The sequence below is a fragment of the Hippoglossus hippoglossus genome, chromosome 1 (assembly GCF_009819705.1).
Source record: "Hippoglossus hippoglossus isolate fHipHip1 chromosome 1, fHipHip1.pri, whole genome shotgun sequence".
Classification (NCBI taxonomy): domain Eukaryota; kingdom Metazoa; phylum Chordata; class Actinopteri; order Pleuronectiformes; family Pleuronectidae; genus Hippoglossus; species Hippoglossus hippoglossus.
The window spans coordinates 14,273,951-14,279,616 of record NC_047151.1 but is presented as its reverse complement, the minus strand read 5'-3'; positions in this window follow the sequence as shown (position 1 = coordinate 14,279,616).

Sequence of the window (5,666 nt, the reverse complement as noted above, 5' to 3'; positions counted from 1 at the left end):
AGGCAGCAGGAACTTTTAATCCAGTGCCACTACATTCATATTATATATTTATCAAAAATTCTCCTGAAATCTTTCCTCTGATACTACAAATACTATCATAAGAAACCGGTTTTACGTTCTTTCATTGTCTTACATTAGGGAGTATACAGTGACATTGTTCGTCAAAGTGACAGGTGGAACTTTTGAACCCGCCCTCGACCAATAGGAGGCTGCCACGTCACGTTGTCCGGCCTCCTGAGCCCGACCCCTTCCAATGAGCATCTGCCACGTCACAGTATCCCTCCCCTCCTAATCCCCTACCAATGAGAAGCTTGGACACTCTTCGTCAAGGTGACAGGTACCACGCCCCCTTCCAAGAAAAGCTGTCACGCCATGGTGTCCCGCCCCTTGGCCGATGAGAGGGTGAACCAATGAGAAGGCTGGACATTGTGGGGTGGATGTGAACCAATGAGAAGCCTGGACATCGTGGGGTGGATGGTCATTGATTGAAGAATGAGAGGTTTATATTTATTTTTTGTCTGTACCTGTAACTTTTGGGAATTGTCGTGTCGTCCATCTTTATTTTACTTTGCTTCACTATTTGATTTGATTCTAAGCTACAACAAGAGTGAAGAAAAGAGACACCACAATATCAGTGTACATCATACTTAATATACATATTGTGGCATCACAAGGGGCCATGTAGTAGAGGGGTGCTACATTCGTTTTCAAGATCGGCTGCCACAACACAAAATGGCTGCCGATGCACACACTACAGCTACCAGACTGCCTCACCACTCACCCAGGTGTAGGTGTTTAAGCCACCTAATAGAGGCAGGACTGGAGAGCTACAGAGAGGAGAGGAGCAGAGGGACAGAGAGCACATGGCTGGATGGACCTCGGAGAACAAACTTAGACTGGAGAACTACATGAAAAACCTCTCGTCCTATCGTACTAAAATTCCTGTGCCTCGAGGCTGGACTCATTTCTTAAATATGCTGGTGGAAATCAACGTTCCCTTATCTCTGGTGAATAACTCAAGCTTGTCTCAGATTGGACGGGGAAAAAACCCAGACGACGAAACGGAAAAAGTCCCCCTTACGAACCACTTATGGACCAAAGAGTCCATGGATCCGTTTATCCCCATAAATATTTGTAATCAACACTATTACTCAATAAAAATACTTTTATTAAATGCATCGGGTCTTTAAACATTTCCAATGAGCAAGCTTGGTGGCAAGAGGAGTTAAAATTGATCATACAATGTTTAAATTTGTCAGAAAAATCTGGTTCTGTAGAGGGTCCTGAAGGATGTGGAGAAATGGAGCCAACACCACCAGACTTCTTTTTTGGAGGCATTACAGTGTGGTCCTACGTTTTCCTCAAATATGTCATCTTCCATTTCATTCACAAGGTGCAAGATCCTTTTCTGTGGGTCATGAGTTGATTTGCTCTACATGTGCCCAATGTTTGGTTGAACTGGTGTGCAAAGTCTCAGTTCTGTAATTTACACAGATTTCTTAGATTTGCCGGTTGTACCCCTGGTCGTCATCTGTGATTAAAGTATGACTTTGAAGTTGATCAAAGGAATCCTCCTTTGATAGGAATCCTCCTTTGATCAACTTCAAAGTCATACTAGTGTTGTAGAATGAAACAGATCATAGCAAATTAGCTCACCTATTTAAGAGAAACATTTGTCAGTGGAACCAGACACGACGACCGTGAGCCAACATCAGACACACGAGAAACTTCTCTCCAGTGACTTTCGACCATCACAAGACAAGAGAATACTCTACAAAAACCTTTGTACACAGCTACAGAAGAAAGTACTCTACAGAAACCTTCTTGCTACACTGCAGCACCTGTTAATCGACATGGAGAGGATCAAAAGCTCAGGAGATGAGCAACACAAGTGCAGCATGAAGAAAAGGCTCCGCCGAGCCCTCCAGGACTCGCAGAGGGAGAACCAGGAGCTGGCGGCTGAAAACGCCCGTCTGAAGGAGCTGGAGGCTGAAAGCGCCCGCCTGGAGGAGCTAGAGGCTGAAAATGCCTGGCTGAAGGAGCTGGAGGTACTAAACGGCCGACTGGAGGCTGAAAATGCCTTGCTGAAGGCTGAAAATGCCCGGGTGAAAGACCTGGAGGCTGAAAACCAACGGCTGGAGAAGCTGAGGGCTGAAAACGCTGCTCTCAAAAAGCAGATCACCATGAAAAATATTTCCTGGGGAGAAGAGAGGAAGAAGATGGTCGAGAAGTTGAAGTATTCTGCCTCACATCTGTTGAAGTCCAAAGACGACCTGACCAGCTTGATTCAGCTCGTGGAGTCTGAAAAAGCCAAAAAGAAGGAGCTGGAGAAGGAGCTCAGAAACATGAACATGAGCTTTAAAGTAAAAGAGGAAGAGGTCATCTCCCTCTTTAAAGTAAAAGAGGAAGAGGTCGTCTCCCTGAATGCAGACCTGAAGCTCCAGCAGGACAAGCTGCAGCACTACATCCTCAAAAGTGAGGGCAGGTCCGAGGAAATAGAGGAGCTGCAAAAAAAAATGAGAGACTTCGATGAAAGGTGGTCCACCGAGCAAGAGGAGTCCCTAGAAAAGGAAATCAAGCTGGAGGACGCCATAAAACTTCTGATCCAGCAGAACATTGTGCTTCAGGTACGTTACACCAACTCATTCTGATTGAATAATATTGGATTGTTGATTTGTTTCCGATTCAGACTTTGAAAAAGAAAAGAGTGAAACTTCTGTTGTCTCTGTGTTTTCAGGAACAGGTCTTGAAGACCGACAGCTACAAGGAGAGGGTCAAGAAGGAGAAAGAGGAGAAGAAAGAAAAGAAGAAGAGCGAGAAGGAGGAGAAGATGGAGAAGAAAGAAAGGAAGAAGGAGGAGAAGATGAAAAAGAAAGAAAGGAAGAAGGAGGAGAAGATGAAAAAGAAAGAAAGGAAGAAGAGAGAGAAGGAGGAGAATGAGGGGACGACGAGGAGGAGGTTCCCCTGTTTTCTCTTCAACTTCAAACCCTCCTAATCTCCTCTCCCATCCTTTCTCTCCCTCTGCCCTGTCAATCATCCCCTCATCCCAGCTCCCCCCACTACCTTACACCTTAACCCCCTACCCTCCTTACCCTCTTCCCTCCCCTCCCTTCCTCACCCTCCATCTACCTGTATGTGTTAGAAAATTAAAAAGAACGATCTATCAATAACAGTGACCTAGTGATTCCAGAAAGCTCTGTCAGTATGTGACTTGTATATCTCAAGAACTGTTCTTCTTATCAGCTACACACATGTTTATTCAAAGGCCGATTGAAGAGCAGTTTTTGTGACTGTTGTGATTTCTTTTTTAATAAACTTTGAATAAACAGACAACCAGCGCTGTGGCTGATGTTTGATCCACAATCAAAATGATGAAAACCAAACATTTATATGTAAAAAAACATAAATATCTATTTATATTTTATTCCTTTGTATTTTAGCTGGAAAACACACATTCTCCGCAGCACTATCCTTTTATTAGATTTAATTATATTATTTTGAAAGACATTGACAGACTATGTATCTACTTAACTAAGGTATGTTTACTTAGTTTTTCTGCTTATTATTCTACATCAAAATATACAGAGGCTGTACATCATGTAATAACTCCGCTGCAGAGATCACATGGTTTTGTTGACACCCCATCGACACCGGTGTCAGCTATCCTCACAACAAACTCTCTTTACGTCTTCATCCAGTTGTACCTGTCTGCAATGCACTTCAATGAAAATGCCAATCACCCTTAAGCTGGGGTCTGCAACCTTTACTATCAAAAGAGTCATTTTGCCTGCTCTTCCACCAAATGAAATTCGTCTGGAGCCCCAAAACATATTTGATAACACAATTTATACAGACCCGGGGCCTGTCTGTGTGTACGTGTCTGATCCCTTTCATCGTATGATAACAGATTTTGATCAGTTCATTGTTCACAAAAAAGTATGAACGCCGTTCATGCACAACACTGTACAGTGAGTACAGTACCAGATTCATAAACATTTATATAGAAATCACAAACGCATGCCTCTAAAAAGAGGAGGAAGAATTTGAAAATTCTTCAACCTTAGTTCTGTAAAATGTATCCCGGTGTCACGGGTGGCGAGTTTATTAATCCTTCCCCTTTTTCTTTGGTTGTCGTCGCCGTGGTAAGTCCCAGCCCTGTCCCTGTGTTGCTCATGTCAAGCGTTTTATTGCATGTTAATTGGTGTTCTGTTTGTTTTCATTTTGCTTGTTGATTTATGCATTTATTTGAGTTATATTAAAGTTCTTTGTTTATTAGTTAAACACGTCTCTTGCCCCGTGATTTAAACGAACCTGTGCTGTTGCACTTACAATATTTGAGTTATTTCCTGGAGGTGAAATTCCCCAGGTGGCGTTGTGGCAACCTCTCACTATCCCCGCTTTCCCACCTCGCTACACCTGTCTACTTTCTGTTATCCAGAAGAATGCTAAATTGTACTCGCACATCCTAGTCACATGTAGCTGTTGTTTTGCTTTCTTGACATCAGAACTTCATTTTTGGCCCTGCCAGATACTTTCTATCTGGAGCTCTCTCTCTATATTTGTTAATAAAACATTGATTTCTCCAAGGAGTGAGCTTCCTTGGCACAAAGTGTGAAGGTTTTGGCCAATAAGAAGCACATAAATGCCAGGATACCACGCACACCAGACAGTCAAACAGCTAAAGATGAAACCTCAATCAGGTAGGAGTCTCACTTTCAGACTTTTCTCTTTCTGATCAAGGATTGAAAATTTCTTTATAACCCCAATGGAGGGGTATCTGTCTTCCCCGGCCAAAATGTGGACATTGCTGTCTTCAAATGAATGTCCCTTGTCCTTTAGATGTAGGTGGGCTGCTGAGTCCTGACCTGAGGAGCTGGCTCTCCTGTCCTGTGCAATGCTTGTGTGAAGGGGTTGTTTAGTTTCTAGCAATGTAACGACCCTACAAGTTGAAGATTCAGTGTGTAGAATCTAGTGACATCTAGTGGTGGAGTTGCATGTTGCAGCTGAATACCCCTCACCTCACCCTCCCCTTCCAAACATGAAAGAGAACCTGTGGTAGCCTTCAGGTGTCATAAAAACTCAGAAGGTGTTTAGTTTGTCCAGTTTGGACGACTACAAAAACAAATGGAGCCCTCCTCAGAGAGGACCCGCTCCCCATGTTAATATAAAGTATTTAAATATAAAGGTAAAAAAAACAATTCATACAATTTAGATGATAACACACTAGTGAAAACATCCCTAGGATTATGTTATAACCAATTTCTGCCAATAGATTTTTTTCACCTAAATCCTACACACTGGACCTTTAAATATGTCTGGGACTCCCAGCAGTCAGTTAGAACTGAACAAGCCTCTTGGATGAGAGGTGAAACGTTTTCAAGAACCTCAACCAAGTCCAGTTGACTGGACTGCTTTCAGGACTTGGATTTGTCACAAAGTTTGTTTCTTCCCACCTCTGAGTATATTATAGGCTATATATCATGGGCCTACTGTATTTCTTACTTTCCTCTTCCTCAACTCTCTGGAGGAATATTCCCAGGTTGCCATAGCATTTACCCAAACACTTGCGGAGGTGTGTTCCCATCTTCTTCCGGTTCTTCCTGTCAATCACTCAGCATCACTCCTCCTCCTCCTCCTCCTCCTCTCGCGCTCGGCCGCAGCAGCCG